This window comes from Camellia sinensis, chromosome 13, assembly GCF_055761805.1.
Source record: "Camellia sinensis isolate YWXY chromosome 13, ASM5576180v1, whole genome shotgun sequence".
Classification (NCBI taxonomy): Eukaryota; Viridiplantae; Streptophyta; class Magnoliopsida; order Ericales; family Theaceae; genus Camellia; species Camellia sinensis.
The window spans coordinates 24,745,882-24,771,305 of record NC_138973.1 but is presented as its reverse complement, the minus strand read 5'-3'; positions in this window follow the sequence as shown (position 1 = coordinate 24,771,305).

The following is a 25,424-nucleotide window of genomic DNA, read 5'->3' as shown; positions in this document are numbered from 1 at the left end:
AAAATAATTTGCAAAATTACTTTTTCTCTCCTTTACCCAAGTTGTTAAACAAAAAATTGTGCAAATCTTAGTCCTACCTTTTACCCAAAATTCAATTGACGGCCACATATTGCGTGCCCATTTTAATTTTTAAATGTTTTTATTTTGTGTCACAGACGTCAAATTATAATACCGCGGTTTCCCATCGTGCTATCCTGCTTGATTATTACAAGTATGTAACAAAATCTGTCCTTCTCCAATCCAATAATTACACAAATTAAGGCACGTAAACTATTCAAATTTCAATTTCCGGCGTACACACATTCATATTGTACAAGATAATATATTCACATACAGCCTCTTCCTCGTGGGTTAACAATGTCACAAACCTAGGAATATTAGGTTGACTATTATATCTTTCCTAACATTCCGTTATTACGCATGTACACTAACTTGTCCCGTATACGAACTCGTACCAATGCCATATGCGGGTCATCATCCCCAACCATTAAACCATCATCATCATGTTCAACTTCTAGTATGGCATTTACTATTGCCATAGCCTCTTCCACGTTGAAGATAGGGTTAACAGTTGTTGGATTGCCTGTATTTCTACGTATATAATTATGTAATGCCATTGACGCACCTACCAACTGAACTTGCACATTTGCAAAATCATACTGAGGCATGTCTCTAATAAACCCCCATCGATTTTTCCATGCGCCGAAAGTACGTTCCACCACACTCGGTAACGGCGAGTGAACTTTGTTAAATAATTCCCCGGGGGTGTTTGTTGTCTTATTTCTTTCAGTAACGCAGAATTGTTGTTTGTGATAACGGCTGCCTTTGAATGGTGCTAGGTAACCTACCCGATTCGGATAGTCACCATCAACAAGATAATATTTGCATGCAAACAGTACCAGAATTTCAAACAGACCATCAAATTTTGCTTAATTTTTAATTAAAGATGTTTTCCCAAATCTTATGTACCCAAAAATTTTAAATGCAATGTGTTACCTTGTTCAGGATGTGGAAATGAGATATTGTCATTTGTTATTATCTCATTGAAAATGCGACTATCGTGCATGCTTCCTTCCCATCCAAGTGATACGAAGATGAAACACATGTCAAAATTGCATGCAGCAATGATATTTTGGATGTGACAGTATTTCCTACTAAAATAAGTTGGGGCATCTAGCCCCGTAACCCACGCAGTAACATGTATTCCATTAATGGCTCCGATACAGTTCTGCCAACAACCCTGTTATCTTACTGCTAGGGGTACATGTAATGGTTATTTTTTGGACGTCACGTCAAAATAATTTCCATAATAAGGCAAACAAACTTAACTGAGTGAGGTTTGAAAATAATACCTTGAACGGTAAGTATTTCCATTTAGACTGCACATATGGATGTATATGATGTTAACTATATGTTGGCCTGTAATGTACAATAGTGAACTCCTTTATCACCATTAATACATTCTGCACGTGCCAAGATACAGTCTCCCCCGAATGTTGGATCCATTCTTGGATTTCATAATTTTGAAACCTTCTCAACACATGGATAAACATTGCAACGCTTTCTTCAACAGCTAAGCCATGTGGACGTTACGGTACTTGTAAGCTGAAATCAGTTACTAATGTGTGACACAAAAACGCAAAAACTTTCTTCGGCATGCACACATTTTCCTCAAATCGACCCACATGGCCCGCATATAGTTCGGTTATCCATGCATGCCCAGTCAAAATAGAAGTGCGACACGGCGTCTTAGACATGTGTTTTTCGTACCGCTCTTGCACATACTGGCATGCTTGGAGGAATGTCCAGTTGTTTTGTTGTTGAAGCTGTATGGCCATTTGGCTAAGCATTTCCGTTAAACAGTCATTGTTGCTTCCATCCCCGAGATTCATCATGTCGATTTAAGTGACACCTACAACAGTGTTACGGTTTCAATCAGTTTACACGTGATGAAGTGGCATACCATACTAATAGTTTCAAAATATATTGGTAACATCCTTGCAAATATTTATGTTGCGTCACCATGTTGAACATGGCTAATAGCAAGGTACAATTGCATGTAAACTTATATCAACAAACACTAAACCTGTTGCTACTTGGTAATACACAAACCAATAAAAGATCGATTGCATTATCAGCACAACCAAACTAACGGTACAGAAACCTAACAACAAACAAAAAAATAAATAAATAAACAACCAAGACATGGCAGCCCGCCATTGAGAATCTAATTCCCACAATAAAAAGCAAACACAACCATCATATTCTATCATAAAAAAACACAGAACCATCCTATTCCATCATAAAAAAACAGACACAAACATCTTAATTTCTTGAGCTAACCCAAGAAAAAAAAACACATAAAATAAAAGTAGCATGCACAACCATCATTTTTATTATAAGTCCAACATCAACAGTAATTAAAAAAATTTTAAACCAAGAGAAGGGAAGGCATCTTCAGTATGACACCGCTATCAAGCCTGGCGAGCCCCGAAACAGGTTCGTAAATGGCGCCGCCGCGCTGCATTGTAGTTGTTTTGGTGTCAGCTAGCCTATAATGTTGTCACGACCCAAACCCGCCTCTATAGGTTTAGAGCCGTAACTGGCCAGTAATCCTAAGATTATCTACGGCCTCTGAAACAGAATTACACAATAAGGGGCTAACGGAAGCAAAAACATAAATATAATTGTCCAATGAGCTGTGCTTACTTATATGAAACAGAATATTTAAAACTTTATATACATATCCAAAAGTCATTCTTGCATTATACCCACACACATTATAGCATCTTAAGTACAGCCAACAAAAACAAACAAGTCTCATATACAGAAACAACCAGAACTTATAACACGTGACACTGCCAGAACCTCCATGTGAGACACAATGGTTGGCTGACCACAGAACACAGATCCCAAAAAAAGTCTTTAGGCCTAATCTCTAGAACGCCCACCTATACATATATATATATATATATATACAATGAGCTAAAGCCCAGTGAATAACATTAAGGTAAAGGGGTTAGTGAACGAATTCTGAACATATCATATTCATAAAACAGATCATAACAGATTCAATTCTCATATCCGAACATAATAATGGTACATCCAGTAGAACATATCACATCGTCATCTGACTAGAGTAATCGGTTCCGGATACCGATTAAACACATCACCACTTTGACAAGTGTCTAACGAGATCTCGTAATCACATATATGTCATGGACCTGCATTGACATGCCATCCCCCATGACTTGGGACTATCTATGGATGCCATAATAGATTTCAAACGTACGATATTCGTTCGCGTAAACAAATATCATTTCAGAAATCATAACTTATCAAATCACATTTGGAACATAATTCATATGAATATATCTTTACAATAACGTTACTTACAGTGGGCTTCCGTCAATGGTCAATCAATCTTCGAGTCTTGACCTACAACCACAAAGTACATAACACAAACATATCTTGTCATTACACATGCACTTGGCCATCACGGCTTAGCGACATTGGTTTCTTATTCAGTTCAATTCTCATATCGTAAACATGCGAATCACATTCTCGGGTCTCGGATTGGTCTCATATTTTCTAATTCAATTACTCATTTTATTTCTTAGCTTAATACTCTTTAATCACTCATAATTCAAGCCTAAATATGAGTATAAAATAATGGGAACAAAAATGTGAACACAGAATGTCTTTGAAAAATATGCTGAATTAGGCTTGGCCGCTCGAGCGTACCATTGGTCGCTCAAGCGGACTACTCTGCCTGCAAAAGTACTAGATGGTCTCAATCTATACTCGAGCCACAACTCTGGCACTCGAGCGGTTCAACAAAATACAAAGGGTTCACTCGAGCCACCAAGTGGTCGCTCGAGCGGTCTGTAATAGACTACAAAACTACTGGATGGTCAACATGTTCGCTCAAGCAACCTGTACGAAAAATTTTGGGTTTCCAAAACAGAGTCTTGAGCTCCAAACATGCAATTTCAAAGGCAAACTTGTGCATGGCGTGTTCAAAAACTTAGAAAACTTATCCACACACATGAATACATGATCCTTGACAAACCTTTAACTCAAAACTCGTGGATTTAACTAAAATTGGGTTTAAAACCTCAATGCATGTAAGTTTCATAAACTCTCTTTTTCAAAGTCCATATTTTTAGCAAAATTGAGCTTTAAGGCTTCTAACATATACAAAACTCTTTTTCAAAACATGATTCAAGAGGAAATATGTGATGATTCAAACATGCATGTGCCAGTTATTCATAATTTCCACATGAATGATCAAAATTCAAACTTAACATAGCAAAACCCAACATGTTTAGGTATGAAAGTAGAATTCTCTTCTTAATTCTTTCCTAAGACTCCTCAAACATGGAATTTACTTACAAAACTTATCTAATATGCATGCATGTTAATTTCATGGTCTCAATTCAACATAATAATAAAGCTTATGATCAAAATGATCATGTAACTCATACTTCCATGCATGTAAAAATTATAAGCAAATTCTTCATCTTTTTGACAAACTCTTTTTTTTTTTTTTTTTTGGTGAATAAGTCATAAAATAAAACAGGCAAAAATACAAAATTACAAGGGGCATACCCCAGGCCCTACCACAACTAAACAGAAACAAAACAGCATAACACGCTGCCAGCAATCCAAAAATAACCAAAAAAAAAAAACAATATTACAATACAGCGAGAAGAAGGGCCCACAAAAATGACCACCACAGGATAAAAGATAAAGACAATCAATAACAAGAAGCTTTGTGCATGAACTGGAGCAGAGTGCTGCCGGGTCTACTGCAACAATTCCAAACTCCATGACCGAACTTGGAGGGCCATACATCGCAGGAATCACATCACCCTCCAGATGGTGATCTCAATCTCGTGCTAGCATTAACACAGCCTGAGAGACTAAACAGCGGCTAAAAAAAAAAAAATTAATAGTAGTCAATAAAAATATAGACTATAACCTGTGACAAACTCATCTCTTCAACACATAATCTTCATGAATTATGGATTAGATGCTCACCAAAAGCCTTCAAATACACAAGATTCTTGCCAAACTTGAGCTACTCTAGCAAAATTATCATCTTCTACTTTGAATATACACTTTCTCTCTCTAAAATGGAGTCTCTCTCTCTCTCTCTCTCTCTCTCTCTCTCTCTCTCTCTCTAAAATGTTGATTTAGATTCGGGAGCTCAAAGTGTCGAAGAAATGTTCTCAAGTGAGCTTAATGTGTTGTATTTATAGTTATAATGCCATAATGCCATAATACATTAATTAGAACATAAGGCTTGCCAAACGCAACTTAATTAATCAGACTAAATCAATTTTTAATAAAATTTGCCATAACATTCTAAAAATTCCAAATAACATATTGATGTAACCAATTTCAGTTTCGATATCAATAAGGCTTCCAATTTTCAAATCAAAACAGAATTCCTGACAGATATTACTATGAGTAACAGATAGTAAGCCAAATACATAATAATACATAATTTATTTTAATCCCTTCATTAGCATCATTAATTACGGATCGGGGTTGTTACAAATGTGGTCGTTATCGGGCTGGCACATTATCACCTCCCAGTAATCTGCATTTTTCATTAGTGTCGACGCAAAATGAAATAACAGCGTACCGAGAAGGGAAGGAATGTTCCTGAGCCGTTGCATGCACTCCAAAATTGTGTACAGTAATTTGTTACCTGTGAGGTTCCTGGTCATAACTTGCTAATTATGAGTACGAACCACATTTGTCAGATTGCTCATGTTTTCCGCTATAATTGACGCACCACTTTTTGCCTTCTTCGGCTTTGCACAACTTGTTGACAGAGTCCGTTTCCTTTCACGTCAGTATCAACTGGGTCCATTGAAGAATCTGAATCCAATTCCATTGTACTTACCAATTCCATCTTATCCCACCACTCATCTAACGCCTAAAACATACTAGTTTCAATGTCAAAGCTAATCCTTGACACTCCTCTGCTGGAATCCATCAACTTCCTCCTAGCATTTCATTCTTTTTTTAGACTTATGTATTTATTCTTCAACTATTGTAGCCTATGATTTCTTCCAGTTTTTTTTTTTTTTTTTTTTTCAAATTTCCTTGCCAACGACTTGTACCTAGCTTGGCTTAGGACTAGGAAAGGGCGATTTCCTTTGGTAATCTCATCGGCAATCAGCTGCAGAAAAATTCGGATTGACTCACTATCCCAGGATGCCTTGTGGTTTAACTGCTTGTGTGTTTCTTCAACACTACTAGACTTCTCTGGAGCAATGCCTTTGTTTTTCGCTTGGGTACAAGGAGAAGTACGTATGGAAGCCATTCGGACTAACCACGTAGCTAAGCCAAGTAATCAAAGATGGGCCAAAATTATCACCATCACAAAATTGCTTGTTATATACATACATGTAAGACCATACCACAATAATTTAAATGGGTTGCCATGTGAACCATGTATGGCCATTGCACAGTAAGCAAAACAATTGGATGCTAAGTTGACAGTATATAACCATTGCATAGTAATTTAACATAAGAAGACAAACACATAACATTCATGCAGAACGAAATATAAACATTGGAATACAAACAGTACATACAAGTAGTCATTAATGTCTCCCCCAAACTAGTCATGGAACGCAAGGCAAACTTAAAGTCATTACAGTCCACATCCTAACAAGAGTCCTGGATCAGAAACTCTAAATTTCCTTACATACGCAACAAAAAAATGACAATGACAATGCACAACACATAGACAATGGTTTTAAGGAGACGCAACGACTGTTGAATGTGTATGACATTATCCCGCAATTGCATGACAATGTTGTTTATGGATGAGGCATAGTTCGTGCTCTGTCTCCTTGGTTCTTCGCACCAACCAATCCAACTGACATAGGGCTGACGAGTGAAAATGACGAAGCTATTAGTCAATTGGTTTGGAATGAAATGCAATTATGACCGTTAATGAATTAGACACTCACTACAGGGCGGGGACATGCAAAGTACAAACACCGTAGATTTTTGGTCGACTTGGATATCTTCACAACACATTGGCCATAGCCACAAGCACACATCCGACGTGGCCATGTATTGGAAGTTGCAGTAGAGGTAAACGAAGCCATGGTTTGTTTTCTGATAGTGTAAAAAAACATTAACCTGTAGGTGCCACATTATTCATAATTCAGGAATTGGTTATGTATAAAATGTGAAATGTCCCTATTTGTTATTTAAAAATGGGGTTTTACAAAAGAAAAAAATGTTACAAGCACAAAGTACTTGACTAATAGTAAACAAGAATTGTGTACATGAAATGTCCTAACTGTGCTATTCTCCATTCCTTTTTTCGTTGTGGAGTTATGCTATTTTTCCTAAATATTATTGTATACACAGTAATGTTTGAACTGTATACAAATATATAAATATGTATATAAATTGATATTATGTGTTATTTTGACTTGTACAACCTCTAACATCCAATATGAGTAGCATTATTCCCTCCAACATCCTACCAGGCTAATGAATAACACTTCGTTTTGTCTTTTATTTCTTGACTTGTACATTTCATAATTATTGCTCAAAATTGAACTCTACCAATCCTTGAGGACCTGTATGTTAATGTTCACTATTTTTTACAAATAGTTGAGATGAAAAGGAAGATGAATTTTCAAGAAAGATAACACAAATTTTGACCTGTATATACCGAAAGTGTAACTTTTATTATTTTCCATCAATGACAAAGTGTATTGTTCACACACTAACAAAATTGGACTCAACCAAAGGAGCCAAAATTGACAGAACTCTGTCAAAGAAACATGCTAACAAAGGCAATTATATTCTCCTGAGTTTTTAACCCCCTAAAATGTCAGTTTTAAATAATTCCAAATTAGGAAAGTTTGCAAGGAAACCAGACATGGGCAGTACAAAATATAATTGAATTCACTACAAGATCTAAACCATAAAGGACAAGCTCTTGTAACAATGCAATCAAGAAGTAATACCTAAAATTTCAGAGAAATTATAATAGAAAACAATAGAAACATGATTTTCAAATTCATGGCAAAACATAATTTGTTTCTGTGTAAATTGTACCCTCTTTTGAAGTAAACCCAAAAGAGCGAACACATGATTTTCACTATGTGTACAATAATTTCAAGAATTACTCAACAAAAGTTAAAGATAATTAGGTCAAATCCAAAAGAACGAACACAGATCAACATGCAAATGCTGCCAAGAATGAAAGAGATGAGGAAAATTTAGTAACAAACCCCAAAAATTTCAAATTTGTATAGAAAACTGAAAGTAATCGCCCATCAGAATTTGTTTATGGACCATCCATTATCATACACTGGTTTCCCATATGCCAAACAAACAAAGAACATAAACAAATACAAAAAAAATTGAAGGCAAATTTTGAATCACCCAGAACAATGCCTTTCACAGATAAACCCACCGGATCGGGTTGAAAGAGATGTCATTACGCAAAAAAAATAAAATAAAATAATCCACTACCTGACGATCGGTGCTATCGAGGATGCTAAGTTGTAGTGTCGCCGCCGATGTGCACTCTGGTGGCCTTGAGCTATGGAGAGCTTTGCCATTCTTCTTCGCCGTTCAGCATCGTGTTGTCACCTCCTTCCTTCAGCGTCTGTCGGTGCCCTAGGTGAGAGGAGTGTTGTGTGGTTTGAATTGATGCTGGTGTGAAATAGATTGGCACTGGGGGGTAATTTGGTAAATTCCACCGACGCTAAGTTGTTTCCCAGCACGTGAATGTGTTTTGTCTTCTTGTGGCTAATTTAGCCTATTTTGGACGGATGTGGCTAAATTAGCCCAAAACCAGATTACCAAACAATGGCTATATATGTATGTATGTATGTATGTATATACACAGTGAACTCTCTCTTCCTTCACCCTGATCTTCATCTTCTTCTTCTTCTTCTTCTTCTTCTTCTTCTTCTTCTCTCTCTCTCTCATTTTTTTTTATAATGTTTCCTAATCAAAGATATATATATATATATATATGTATATATATACACAGTGAACTCTCTCTTCCTTTACCCTCAACTTCATCTTCATCTTCTCTCTTCTTATTTTTTTAATAATGTTTCCCAATCAAAGATATATGTATGTATGTATGTATGTATGTATGTGTATACACAATGAAGAATATATATATATATATATATGCACAGTGAATCAAAGAATATAATTTTGAATTTCTTATTCAAAATTGGGTTTGAATAATTTATTTTTAATAATGTTTCCCAATCAATTATATATATATATGTATGTATGTACATACACAGTGAAAAATATATATATATATATATATATATATGCATAGTGAATCAAAGAATATAATTTTAAATTTCTGATTCAAAATTAGGTTTGAATAAACCAGTCAAGTGAATTGGGTTTGGATTTGTATATGTGAATTGGGTTTGTATATGATGAAGAAAAAGAATGTCCACCTTGTATATAGAACAACCTGAAAAAATCAAGCTAGTACATACGGCTTGGCCTTGATGATATCATTGATAGGGCTGCACTCAAAAAATGCAAATGGGTTAGCGTTGGATACTATGATTTCAAAGTTGAGGCCTTGAGAGATGATTTTGGAGAGGATGATCATCTGATTACATCTTTGGTTGTTGAAATAAATTTAGCATTCGTGGAGGAAGCTCTGATCGACTCTTGGTAAGTTATGGAAACTTTGGTGAATCAACAAGGGTAATCAACAAGCAAGGAGTGGGAAGAGAAAAGAATGAGAATAAAGAGGAATAGAGGTGGTGATTGGCAGCAATGATTGATGCCATGGTTGCTTCCAAGAGAGAGAGAGAGAGAAAGAGAGAGAAGATGCAAGAAGAACATAAGTTAGATGAAAGGATGAAGAAGACAAGGGTATAAAGGTCAATTTACCATTGCTGTTAACAGAAGTTAGACGTGCACTTTGGTCAATAAATCACGTGAGGGTTACATGGTGATTTCTGAATGTTAGGAGAGCAATCCACACTCGGCCCAAACCACAAGGCGGTAAAGTGAAGTTTGCCCTTTTATTTTTCCAAAACCAGTAGCACATTTTTTTTTTCAATTATTAATAATTTATTTGATTGTCTCAAGATTATAAATTTGATTACTTTAAAATAAATTTCTTAATTAATTTACTAAATGTGTATTTGATTATGGTGTTGAACCCAAAAAAATAAACTAAATGTGTATTTGGCTGTGAACTTAGAAAAAAAAAATGGGTAGGGTCAGGTTGGGGAAAACCTAAACCTGCTAGGGGATAGTGAATGGGGAAAAATTATAATCGGGAAATAGGGAAGGGGAATTAAAAGCCACCCCATTGCCTTTCCTATTTGTGTTGTTGAAACAAAAATAAAAACTAAACGGGACGGGACGGGACGGGACGGGACGGGACGGGCCGGGTCGGGTCGGTGAAAACCCAAACCCATTATGGGAGGAGGATGGAGGATAGGAAAAATTATAATTAGAGATGGGGGACGAAGAATTAAAATCGATCATGTTGCCCTGTCATTGCCATTCCTAAAAATCACATTTCAAGGGTAATAAGCATTGTTGTTAAATTGTGAATTATAAATCATTTTGCTAAAATAATGAATTTTTAATCATAAGATTAAGCGGTTAATTGGGATGGAAGCCTAAACGAATGCAATTTTGACATGGGATGGATTACCATCCAAAGGAATCCTAAATCCTAATCTAAACCTTATTATTGATTGCATAGTAGAGTTATAGGATGGTAGAGATGATATTTGCAATGGTGATGTGGGGCGAACCGTTTGTCCTGGGAAATGCTTTGACTGCTTGAGTTGAATTAAGGCATATTGTAATTTTGATTGATGATGCTCATTTTAAGGAAAAACAAACAAACAAGCAAATTTAAAAAAGGATGTAAGAACTTTTATTTTAATTTTATTTCCTCCCCCAAGGAAAAACAAACAAGCAAAATTAAATAGGGGGAAGGTGGGAAAGCCCGCTTCTTGCTAACTTAAAAAAAAAAATCCTCATTAGGGAGCAGGGTGGGGACTAGGGAAATCTACCTACTCAGGAATAAGGAAAGCAAAATCTACCTACACCCTACACCCCATCCATGGCCATCACTAACTTATGAGGATCTTGTATAACATGGGGGCACATGGTGTTACTGAGGAAAAGGAGGTTCGAAATTGTCTCACACTTAGAAATTTTTATTCTTTAAGCTATTGTTGTTTGTAAGCCTTTAAGTATTTGTCACCTAATTTTTATCACATATAATTGACTGCTTGGAAGGGAAAGGGCAACTTATGGAATGCTCCTTCCTTGATTTTAAAAAAATATTTATTATTAGGGTTCTATTGGAAGGTGAGATGAATGAACAGTTGAATCCCTCTGCCGTTTATAATGTGAAACCTTTAGGTTTTATGGGGTATGCTGAAACAGAAAATGGATAGGTTAAAGAAACACCAAGAACCTCATACATGTGATAATTTCTATCTACCCCTCTTTATTGAGTTCCTTCTCTTGCTGCTAAAAGAATAAGAGTTGAACCCCTTGAGCCACATAAGTCTAATTTCTCTGTTATACTAGATGGAATTAAGGCATTACAACTTCAAGTTGGTTCTTTGGGCAGAGAATTGATCAAGGTAAATGGTAACTTGGACACTTTTGTGGGGAATGTGGATTTGGTTTAAATGAGAAACTTGATGACATTGTACACAAGTGAAATTGGTGGTCTTTGAAAATTTGAAATGCATGTTGTCTTAGATTTGCTTTTTGTGTTGTTTGTTAATAATGCTTGAATTTGTTTGCCTTATGCTAGTTATTGATGAGAATGAAGGAGAAAGTATATTGTTAATGAATGATTGACAATTTTTTATTTTATAAATTTAATAAATGATAACCAATTTTGATGCTATGTGTGGGGACATAATTTGAGAGTGACAGCACGTGGCTAAGGTGATGCTAAAGTATCAGCCGAGGTGCCACATGGCCTGGTCATGTTACCAAGATGATCTCAGTTAGGCTAAGGTTATCTACGGAGATACCGGAATCCGAGATAAGCAAATAAGGGATAAGAGTCCAGAACAAGGGAGGATCTCAGTTTGGATAGAGATAAGGCTCAGGAAGAGTTTATCTCTATCTAGATAAGGGTCTAGGATAAGCATGGAGCCTGAGTCAATTGAAGTAAGGCTTCTACAAGGATCAGGTCAGTGCTGGCTATAAAAGTAAGGCACCCCTGTGGGTCTTAGGTATGTGTGATATACTGTGAGCAGTAAGTTCATTCTTGTGAGTTTAAGCACATTTTGCTATCTTTGAGAGATATTGTTTACTGACTTTATCGTCGGAGTGCCCCCGGGCGGACGAACCACCGCCGGCTTCTCATCTTCTCGTGTAAGTTGTTGGGCTTAATCTATTCTGCCGATGCTCTCCAACTGAGTTCCCCATTTGATTGCATGGTCAAAAATCAACACCCACAATTTGGCACCGTCTGTGGGAACATAAGGAAAATAGATGGCCAATAACGGGAAGAAAGAAAAGATTGGGGACGAAATCTACAATGAGAGCGAGGAGCATGTAGATCCTAATGCCAGGGAGAAAAATTGTAATGAATGAGCAAAGGATCCAAATCCTAGGGAGAAAGATGTCGAAAAAGGGAGTAACATCCCAAAGAAATGTGGCTAAGACGAGTATAACAACGAAAGCAACCTCGAGGTATGGAAGGATAGATGCGTGAGGAGGGACGAAAAGATGAGAGGGATGACAAATAAGTTAGCAAACCTTTAGATGGTTGTCAACTTCATATTGCAGAGCAAGGTAATGCAAACACCATTCCTGTTGCAGGACACGCCGGTGCCAGCGGCCAAGAATGATGCCCAGAAAGAGGGGCAGAAAATAGTCCCAGTGGTTCCGCAACATGGCAAGGAAAATGAGCGCTTACATTGGCCTTCTCGGGATGTTGGGCAAGTTGAGTCAATAAGAGGTGAGTCGCGGAGAACACAGCGAACCAGAGGGACCTACATCAAGAAACCTCGGCATATCCAGAGAAAGGTCCTTTGCTTCAACACAGTGAATGAGGAGAGGTCTAAGAGGACGCACAATGACGCGGGGAGCAGCACGCCGAAAAGGTTGAAATCTGTCAATAGCCGTGCTCCAAGCCGAACGAAAGAAGATTTGAGAGACTACCTCTAGAGGAAGCGATACAATGCCTAGGTCACATCACCCGTCAAGCCGAGAACACTGTTCTCAGTAGAGTTGGATAGGTTTGAGGCCCTGAAGAGATTCAAATGTCGAGGTTCCAGTTATATGACGGTAAGTCTGGCCAGAACTTTTATGTTGGCTTGTATCTAAATTCAATGGCATTGTATAGCGGGAATAAGCAGTTGCTGTGCAAAATGTTTCCATCATCCTTTAGGAAAATTGCATCGGATTGGTTCCACAAGTTGTTGAAAGGATCTGTGAAAAGTTGGGAAGGCTTAGCCAAGATGGTCATGGCCAGGTTTGTCACAAACAAGTTGCAGCCGCTAAGGGTAGACTCCCTGCTGGCTTTGAACATTAGTGAGGGTGAAAGCCTTAGGGCTTATACCAAGACAAACTATGAAGTGTTCAACAAAATCCCTACTTGTAACTAGAAGCTGGCGGTCGTGTCTTTTAAGAATGGCTTGGAAGACGAATGCCCTTTTCTGAAATCATTGGAAAAAACTCTACCAAAAATTATGGAGGAGCTCATGGCCCGGATTGAAAAATATGTCCGAGCAGAAGAAAACACGCAAGGAGCGAAGACACCGAAACAAGAGTGGAAGAATGGCTTGTCGAAGTGAGGCCGAGGTAATCCTAGTGTCAATAGACAGGAGACAGGGTCAAGGGCTGCATAGGTAGTCACCACTGTGTTCAAGATGTCAATCTACAAAGTCCTTGAAAGAATTAGGAACCAGCCATATTACAGAGCACTGGAGAATATCCCTAGCGAGTTTATGGGAAGCATTGTGTTTACCATAATGAGGACGAGCACTTGACTCAGGGGTGCAGGGCCCTGTAGACGCGCCCGTGGGCCTCACTACAATTCAGACTCAATTTGTGTCACGGTCTTTAATCTGAACCAAAGAGTCCAAATCCGGCAAATCGTTTTGAGAAACAGATTTTTGAAAAGAAGTGTCAAACATGGACTGCTTTGCCAGATACAGAGTCGCCACCTAAATATTTTTTAAGGGGGAATTTAGGAAACCCTGACTCGGTGCCAAAGGCCACGTGTCCGTCATCACCAAAGTTGCCTTGGCTCGGGAACTTGGGTACGATTGGGGAAGGTCAGCTATGAGCACCCCCTCTCGCCCGATCCGAAGATCGGCCTCTACTAACCGTGATATCCGTTTTTGAAAACGTTATGTGTTCTTATTCCATTTATTAGCCTAGAATTACTATGTTATGCACGCAGCAAACAAGTATAGACAAAATCGCCTAAATTGGAACAAAACATTGCATATTTGTTTTGAAAATGGTTTGCTACTCGTAAGTAGGCTAAAATGCAGGTTTTGCCACCTTCGAGCGGGCTTTTAGAAAAACACATTTTTGCCACTATCTGGTGGGCTTAAAACTCACAGTTTTAATGCATTATCCCAATTTAAGCAATTCGACCTTCATCCACAGGCATTCAAGCAGTTATATCACATAAGCAGCTAGCCTCATGGTAATCATGCAATTATGGCAATACTCACACGCATGCGGTATGCTAAAGCAAAAGGACTTACAGAGTACTCCAAGCCAAAACAATAAACTAGTTAGCAAACATGCGTGATCCTAGTTCATGTTAAAGTGGCTAATGCAACGCATACAGAATCCGATTAAGATAGGCTCGGCTAATCTATAATGACAAGTGAAATGCTACAACTAATCACGTATTCAATTTGGAATTGAAATACAAATGCAGTTAGAATGATGCGCCGAGCCCGGTGCATACAAGACAAATGTATGAATACACGCATGCATTGCATAAGGTATGCTAAATTAAACGTGTCCTAATACTAACCATCAAAGCGGGTAAGTAAAAGGGAGAAAGAAGTGGGGGTTGGAATACACGCACACACGCATCCACACTTATTACAAATTAGCCCTCGCTCGGAGGGACCAAAAGAATAATACAATTTAACTAACTTGCAAGCTAATTAATTATTACAAATCACCTAATTAATTAACAAATTAACTAAGCATAAGAAAAGCAATAAAAGGGGCCTCGGGAAGAGGGTTCGATGCGCGCGTGCTCGGGTCTTGTCCGGAAGTGCACTGCCATGCATAGGCTGCCTCTGTTTTCCCTACTCTGCCTCTTTGAAAACTGCCAAAGTCTCAGAGTTGCTTCCCTGGACATTGGGAGACACCACCGGCTGAGTAGAATGGCCACCAGCAGTGGTATGTGATCACCGGTTGTTGGTGAAGCTATCGGCCCATGAAGGATTGCCGGTCGGCACTGGACACTGCCGGTCGGCAGAAAATTCCTGCAGAATCTGCAATTGACAGCAGCAGAGGGCAAGGCATAGCATGGCAATGCAATTCAAGCAATGTATGCATCAATCATGTCCCTTATCATGTTAGTGACTCAAAGGGACATGCTCCTTGGTCCTCGGACCATCAATCGCGCATTTCCATGCGTAATGGCCCAAGGGACCAAGTGTGCACATTTTGATGTTAAGTGCAATGCAAACCAACAAACCAAAGGGACCCAATCCCTATCACTAAATCAAGGGACAAGGCATGCATGTTCAATGCAACCTAAGCATGTTAACTAACATGCAACATGGTATAAAAGGGAGCATGCAAACATGCAATGCACATTAGGCACACAACCTAAGCAACAAGGCAAACAAGCATGCCACAACTATGCAAAGTACTTAGAGCATGCAAGGTGTGATCTAATCATGCAACATGCTAGTAACTGGACCAAGGGAATGCATGCCAAATGCAAATGATTTCAAGCATGCAACACATGCAACCAAAGCATGCAAACATGGGATAATGTAACAACACTTGAATGGCATACAAGGGATGAACTTACACTGATTGGAGAGCTCTAAGTTAGGTCCCAAAACAATGGCCAAAGCTTAAGAGGATGGGACCAAACACACATACACACATGCGCAGGTTTAAGGCCTAAACACTTAAGCATCAAAGGGCATCTTTTAAGCACACTTAAAAGGGAATAATCATGGACATGGGGCATGCATTAAGCTCTGAAAATCATGCAAGGACATGGTGCCAAACCAAGCAAACAAGATAGGCTAAACATGCAACAAAAGGCCCAAGCATTCAAGGCAAGCTAATGAAGTATTGAACTACACTTAGCAAGACCAAACATGGCATGAATTTAATGACCAAAAACAGAGTTTTAGCACATAAAACAAAGCCCAAAAGACCACTTAGATGGCATCTAAATGGCTCGAATTCAAAAGCATGCACAAATGCACTTTCAAGGAGCATACCACACAAGCTCATAAGACATCAAAGGGGCATCCAAGGCAAGCATACAAGCATGCAAAGGGGACTGAAATGATGCTATAAATGGTGCCAAACCAGTAAAATAAAGCAAGTAACGCATGCTATACCCTCACATACTTAAGGCCAACAAGCCAAAATGCAAAGGGGCTATACTAAACACGTCATGGCCGACCAAAATGACTAAGGACAGACCTCTAGCATGGCAAAATAAGCACAAAAGCTTCACAAAGCTAGACCTAAAACATGCTTGAGCAATGGTTTACAACCTAAGGCATGTTAAGGCCTAAACATGGCATTACAAGGTAGGTATGCTAAGCATGCATGGTGTACCAAAATCAACATACAACAATGCTATTTCATGGCAAAATAAGCATAAACAACAGCCAAGGCATGGTCAACATGAGGCTTAGCTAGGAGCTCATTAAAGAGGCAAAAATGGCCCTTTTCAAGGACAACAAGGAGAGGGGGTGGCCCTCTCCTTCTTGGGACTTCAAAGCACCATCCTTACCACTAAAATCCCTCAAGATTTCAATGGTGAGGAGACCCAAACACCAAAGTCTCGGAGCTCACTCAAAATGGCACAAAATGGATCCTCTCAAGGCTTAAGAGGGGTTAAACACCCCCAAACCACAAAACACTCTAAACAAACTATTTAGAGGGCCTAAAAACAGAACTTTTTTATATTATACACTAAGCTCAAAAATAGTTCTAAGATAGGCAAAAATAGTATGCAAAAATGGGAAATAAAGGAGTAAGATTGTTACCCTTGTTGACCTTCTTCACAAATGAAGCTCCAGTAGCTTCTTTGAGCTCAAAACAGCTCCCAAGCTTCAAGAACAAACCTCTGGCCCTTCAAGAACCAAGAAAATGTGTAACACTATGTGTTTGTGTGCAATAGTAAGACACAAACACACTTATACACACACAAGAGAGAGATATAGAGATAGGATATGTATGAAACCATAACCCTAGAATTCAAACCCTAAAATGGCTGTCTAAAAAAAGTCCAACCCTTCAACAAGAGAGAAGGGCTCCTCTTATAGAGCTTTTTGTCTTGTAAAGTTTACAAGACAAGCTTCTAAAGAGAGAGATCCCTCCATACACGTGTATGGAGGGGAGCCAAATGCAAGACAGCTGTGTCAAAATATCTACAAAAGCAGATGCACAGTAGTCGGCCGGCCAAAGATGCAATTGACCAAAAAAAGATAGCCGACCGGCCATCTATAGTGCCGGCCGGCCAAACATTTGGCCGGTGGCAACAAGCCACAGCCGGTGGCCTCAAGCCACAGCCGGTGATGGGTGGGGATGGTCTACAAGCCCTACCCTGCCTCTCAAAGGCAAAACACAAGTGTTTGGTGTCAAACCAAGCACAAAACAGTCGAGTCAAGAGGTCCTGCGACGAGGCGCGCTGCCAAGGATTCCAGGAACTCAAGACGAACACAAATATGGATAATCACCAAATGTTCCAATGGTGACGTCCAAGTCTTGAGGACGGTCAAAAATGGGGTGTCTACAGTTGCCCCTCTTTGACAGAACTCGAAAGTCATAACAATGACGGGAATGAATGTCAAAGCCCAGAGACGACCCATTTTTGACAAGGCCGAAGACTTAGACAAAGCATACAAGACAACCAAGATATGCGCCCAAAGGCAGGGGCAAAATGCAAGACAATGCACAAAGCCGGACATAACTTATGATCATGCAAAGAAAGCTGTAACGAAGCATACATGCGACAGTTTTAAGCTAGCATACACCAAACTACACTACAATGCAGAAAGGATGTAAGAGAATTATGCAATTCTTGATACGTCTCACTCGGAGGATACACTACCTGTGCGGTTCGTCTGGTTGCACCAGCCTCAAATGAACCGTACATACAATATCGTGCCTGAAAAGAAAACAAACTTAACAGGTACAATATTATTAGCAACATGCATGACAATGCAAAAATAATATGCAATATATACAAAACAATGTATAAGAAATGCAAATGAAAATGCAATGTAATTGAAACAATGCAAACTATGTGCAAAGCAATTGAATCACGATCCAATCATGAGCGGTTCAAAACCATACCTATGTCAAATAGATTGATGGAGGTAACAAGTCCGTCTACCATAGAACGGTCAACTGAACTATGAGTAATGTAGACGGACGCAAGCACAAGTATTTGGGGGGGGGATGACATAAGTGGGGAAACGACCCGCTGGGGAAAGGACTACGATCTTAATGTTGGATGCAACAATTACACTACAATGTAATGTATATATGGAAATGCTGGGGAAACGGCAATGGATATGGCACGCGGGCCAAACCAAATCTTGCCTAGGCAAGGCATGTACGCATACAAGCCATGTTTAACATAGAACGGTCTACTGAACTATGCTTCGACACAAGAAGTATGGGCACATACCGGACCAAGCTCAACATGGAAAGGCGCAAGCCATAAATGGAAGGTGATGCAATGAATGCATGCAAATTACAATGCAATATCTAAAAATATGCAATGGAATGGAAATGCAATATAATGGATATGGTCTGCGGGCCAGACCAAATCTTGCCTAGGAAAGGCATGTACACATACAAGCCGTGTCTAACATAGAACGGTCTACTGAACTATGTTTCGACGTGAAAAGTATGGGCACATACCAGACCAAGCTCAATCATGGAAAGGCGCGAGCCCTGGGCGGAGGTGATGCAATGAATGCATGTAAGCGATAATGCAATATGCACTATATTCTAATGATGCATGACAATGCAACTATTTACGATGATGCATGACAATGCAATTATATATTTTTTTTGTTTTTGTTTTTGGGATGCAAATGACGCATGAAATGCATGTTGCATGGAGTGCGCGACAACACGCGGCTTTCAAGATACATGACAATGTAAATGGACTGTGCATGACAATGTAAATGGACTGTGCACATCAATGTACTAAAGGTCTTGCACCTTCCGAGGATTTAAGGTCTCCTAGACCGTACAATACCTGTGCGGCTCGTCTGGTTGCACCAGCCTTAAATGAACCGTACATACAATATCGTGCCTGCGAAGAAAACAAACTTAACAGGTACAATGTGATTAACAATATGCATATTAATGTATTTGAAAATGCGTGACAACGCAAAGCAAGTGGGAAGCATAACAATGCTGTGAAAGCACAGACATGTAAGTGGAGCACACGGTCTACGCAGGCAACGAAATTGATCATAAACATGCGGTCTACGCAAGCAATGAGATCGAACATAAGCATGCGGTCTACGCAAGCAGAACATGCGGTCTACGCAAGTAATGGAATTGATTACAAATATGCGGTCTACGCAAGGAAAACATGCGGTCTACACAAGCAAAACATGCGGTCTACGCAAGTAATGAAGTTGATTACGAACATGCGGTCTACACAAGCAAAACATGCGGTCTACGCAAGGAAAGCATTGCGGTCTACGCAAGGAAAACATGCAGTCTACGCAAGGAAAGCATTGCGGTCTACGCAAATAGTGTAATTAATTATAAACATGCGGTCTACGCAAGCAAAACATGCGGTCTACACAAGTAATGAAATTGATTACAAACATGCGGTCTACGCAAGCAAAACATGCGGTCTACGCAAGTAATGAAATTAATTACAAACATGCGGTCTACGCAAGCAAAACATGCGGTCTACGCAAGCAAAACATACGGTCTACGCAAATAGAACATGCGGTCTACACAAGCAAAACATGCGGTCTACGCAAGCAAAACATACGGTCTACGCAAATAGAACATGCGGTCCACGCAAGCAAAACATACGGTCTACGCAAGTAATGAATTTGAACAAGCATGCGGTCTACGCAAGCAGAACATGCGGTCTACAGAAGTAATGAAATTGAACAAACATGCGGTCTACGCAAGCAAAACATGCAGTCTACGCAAGCAAAACATGCGGTCTACGCAAGTAATGAATTTGAACAAACATGTGGTCTACGCAAGCAAAACATGCGGTCTACACAAGTAATGAATTTGAACAAACATGTGGTCTACGCAAGTAACAAATTTGAACAAACATGCGGTCTACGCAAGCAAAACATGCGGTCTACGCAAGTTATGAAATTGATTGAATGCATGCAAAATGCAATGAGATGCGCAAAACTGCGCTATGCGTTTTAGACAACGCGAGCGCACAAGACAGTGCGATTGATATGCGATACGCATGGGGCAACTTTTGAGTTTTGTAAAAGCCAAAAGGATACAAAAAGGATACACCTTGCACGAATTCGAGTGCCACGCACAGAAGACACGACCCGAGGTCACAACGGAGGCCGGTTGAGTGTCGGAGATGCACTTTCTTGTACTTCTTTGAGCTATGAAGACCCAAAACTACAGATCTAACCCAAATAAGGATCCAGGAGGCTCACCGGCCGGAAGAGGAGGCCACCGGCTGTCCATTGGCCATCAATACATTCCACCGGCCAAATATTTGGCCGACCGGCCAAAAATGTAGCCGACCGGCCAAAAATGCCTGAATCGGGGCAGATTCGACTTTTCACCTCGGGTGTTTTAAAATAGGGTTCCAAACCCTATTTCACACATCCTCCTTAGCCGAAAATCTCTTTCCTCTCTCTCTAGAGCATTCTCCTCCTTTGATTCCCCTATTTTCGTGCGTTCTAGCCCCCGTTTCGTCGTTCGGTTCGCGTATATCTTCGTGTTTCGAACATTTTGATCCGAATATTTCTTCATTTCGATGCTCCCTTTGCCATTTCCACCTTTTGGGGCTTATTCCCCTTGAGTTTCTCTTGACTCGCGTGCCTTTTTCACTTCCCGGCTTCTCGGGCCACTTTTTCACCCTCTCGGGTTGACCTTCCGGTTGACTTTCCACATTTTCGCCCAATTTTCCCTTTTCCGACTATTTTTTCACCATTTTTGACATGGCCGATGATATTCCACAGGGCGGGACTCCCCCGAATCACAAGATGGATCCCAGGGTTGAGCTCCTCCCGTTGAGCGTTCGCCCATTCGACCCTGCGACCTACCGGCCGGCGATTCATGTGCTACCTCCTGACGGACTTCGCCAGTTTCGGAGTTTCGACAGAGCGATGCCACCAGAGCTCCTCCTGCGTGAGCCTACATCTCACTTATCCTTTGGCGCTACCGAGGTAACATTCCTCTCTCTGTTTTATTTTCCGCAATGTAGAATATAGAAACTGCCATAGCTGATTACATCCTTTAACTGCTTGACTCAGATACACTGACACACTGTGCACTGTAGTTGATCGCAACCATACTGGCAACTGATATCTGTTTGAGGCTGACATGTGCACACACACTGTAGTTTATTGCAATCACACCGATACCTGATATCTGTTTGAATCTGAAAAACTTGCACGCATGCTATATTTGTACTAAACCACGCAAACACGCTGACACATCGCACGTTGTAGTTCACTATAAGCACACCAGCACCCGGGATCTGTTTGAATCTGAAACACTTGCACTCATGCTATATTTGTACTGAATTCTGAATGCCCTTCAAAACTAGTATATTCAGTATTGCCTCGCAATTATTTGTTTGAAAACAGGGAGATTCCCATACCGTCCGCGGGTATGGGAACATTGCCGCTCGGGACTGGTATGCTGAGCTTCCCGGAGCGATTCGCCAGATTGTGGACCAGGCGGGCTTCGGTGCTTTCTGCAGGGGATTATCCAGACTCACCGCGAGCAGGCCTCTCCTTGCTGCTCTAGCGAAGAGGTGGTGGGACACCACCGACTCGTTCCATCTATCTGCGACGGGAGACATGACGATGACTCCCTATGATTTCTCCATGCTCACAGGCATCGGGGTAGGGGGTGATCCGATCCCCTTCGATACTGATATGGACGAGTGGACTGCCGCTCAGATCCATCTGCTTGGCGAGGTGCCACCTCTCGTCCGTCCAGGCTTTGTTCGTTACTCCTGGTTCGAGGTGCAGTTCAGGGTCCAGCCCGCATTGGTGGACGAGGCTCTGATGACTCCAAAGGCCGTGGAGAGATATGCGCGCGGCTTTCTCATGTTCCTGCTGGGGACGACCATTTTCGCCGACCGGGCGAACACCATGCCCCTCTGCCTGCTTAGTGCACTGGTGGACGTCAGGCAGATCTTGCACTATGATTGGGGTGGCGCCGCTCTGGCCACACTCTACGGGTATATGAGCTCGGCTTCCCGTGGCAGCGGACAGTTGCTCGGGGGCTACTGCGCGTTCTTGGGAGGTACGTTTCTTTCCCGCTTTTCATTTCTGCTTTTCTATCTTCTGTACTCTATACTGTATTATGTATTGCACACACTGTAGTCTGCTTTTCACTAACTGTATACTGCACACACGGCACACACATACACTCTGCTTTACACTGACTGTACACTGCTCACACTATACACTATACACAATACACTGCACAACACACGGCCCAGCCATTTCTGCTTTATTCTGTATTTTTCTTTATCTGATAGTCATATTGATGTTTTCTCTGCAGTTGTGGGTGTATGCCTACTTTCCCAGGCTTGCACCCATACCAGACGCGGAGACCCCTCTCGTCATCCCGTTCTCGCGACGCTTCGACGGGAGATGCGTGCAGAGGCCACGAGAGACATTTAGCTTCTTTCACCGCTACTTCGACATTATCACCCCTGCCGAGGTATGTCTTATTTCAGAATTTATCTAAGCTTTGTTTTTCACTGCATATTTCAATAATGATAGATAACAAACTTTATGTCACTTTTAGATCACTTGGCAGCCTTGGGCTCCGTTGCCGGCGACGATTCGGGACCGATTTGCCGGCGCTGAGGAGACCTCGCGTTTCTGGATCTTACTAGAGGGCCCGGTCTGTCGGGCTTGGTACCTAGGTGAGCGTTTCCTATGCCAGACCTTAGGGTTACCTGAGCAGATAGTCCCGGTTCACCCTCCTGAGGACATGAGGGAGACCGAGAGACTCACTACCGAGTAGATGGCCGATTATACTATCGGCTGGGAGGCGACCCGCTTCAGAGGCGTCGGCGACTACAGAGAGTACGTGCGGACGTACATTATGCGATCTCTGAGCGGTGGCCGTCGAGCGGAGGGAGCTAGGCCCGTGGTGCCAGCAGCTAGGGCAGGAGCGGGAGCTGGAACAGAAGCTTCGAGGAGGGCTCGAGTTCGTGGCAGGGGCGGAGTTCAGGGAGGACGGGGGACCGGTTGGCCTGTTCTGCCCACTTTACTGACATACAGAGGGCAAGATGGGGCGACCTACTAGATCCCCTTTGCTCCTCCCCCGGCTGGTCATGAGTTAGCCGGTATCCCCAACTTGCCTCCGGTATGTATTACTTCATTTTGCATCTTGCATTGGCATTTCATTTCAGTTTATTTGATATTCCGCGGAATACTGATATATCTTGTACTTTTGCAGGCGTCCTCCGAGTACACCCGGCAGTTCGTGGAGTTGAATGCTTCCATGATGGGGATGCTACAGCGGACCTTCGACCTTCTGGCCCTCTACAGCATTCTGGTATGTTCTTCTGACCACTGTCTCAAACCATTCATACACTGCTTCACATAATCTGATGCACGACATAACACCTGACACACTGATCTCACAGCGTCTGATACACTGCATACACTGCATTCTGCACTACACTCTGCTCTGATAAACTACTCACGGCATTCACACACTGTACTCATACACTGCGTTCTGCACTGATAAACTGTCCACAGTATTCACACACTGTACTCATACACTGCATTCTGCACTGATAAACTATCCACAGTATTCACACACTGTACTCACACACTGCATTCTGTACTGATAAACTGTCTATAGTATACTGATGCATTTGCCTTTTATGTACTTTTTCAGCCTCCCTTCCAGATTCCCGTTGTAGGAGGAGCTCCGGCTGGACCTTTCGTCCCCGCTCGAGGGAGAGATGAGGAGGGCAGAGTATTCCCCCGCACCAAGGCGGGGCGCGCTCATATCGGGAGTAGTTCGCGGGCTTCAGTCCCTGATGATGATGATGAGGAGTCGGAGGTGAAGGCAGGGTCAGAGGCAGAGTCATTAGAGGAGGAGACCGGAGGCGGCACTAGCTCGGGCTCTGATGACGATGCTGATGATGCTCCTGGACCTTCGTCCAGGAAGAGGACTAAGACAGACCGATAGCCCTCAGAGTCGCTTGACATGGATACAGATTTTTGTTATTTTTCTTCTTTTTTTTACTTTTCTCTTTTGTCGGTAGTTAGGATACTTTGTACTGCCGCAGGCAGATTTTCGTTTCCAAAACTTGTGCAGTTGAAAAGATGATGAAATGAAACAGGCTTTTTATCTGAAAAAGTGTTTACATCCGTATATCTTTACATTTCATACTTTGCATCGCATCACACCATATTACACCTCAATGTAAATGAAATTGATTGGTTGTTTGAAAATTGAACACTTGCACTGTAATAATCAGATAACTAAACAGCCAACAGCAAAAATAACCCAAGCAACCCACTGCCTGATTCTGGGCACACAGCCCTTACTCCATTAGGGATTGATCTGCATATAGCTCGTAACACAGCATTTGGTTCATTTTGCACACAGCAAATTCTGAACAAACAGCCCAATCTGACAAGACGGACTACGGAGGTGAAACCAGCTAGAGTTGAAACACGCTCAGATGCCCCAATTTTTTGTTTTTTTGCTTCGCACAGATGTAGAGAATGGCACAGCACTCTAAGCATAAATGATTTTCGAAATTAAATAAGGGTTTTCAACCGGGGTATTGAGCCTACAACTGAACACAGCGGGGAGGACTCAAACAAAAGGGTACACGACTTAAACACAACGAGACACGCTCGGAAGAGACCTAAAACAAAGGTTGAGGTAAACAAAACAAAAGACACGACATACAGACGCGTTAACGAAGACAGGGGACCTCAGATCACGAGGAGCCAGTTTCTCTGGGTCTT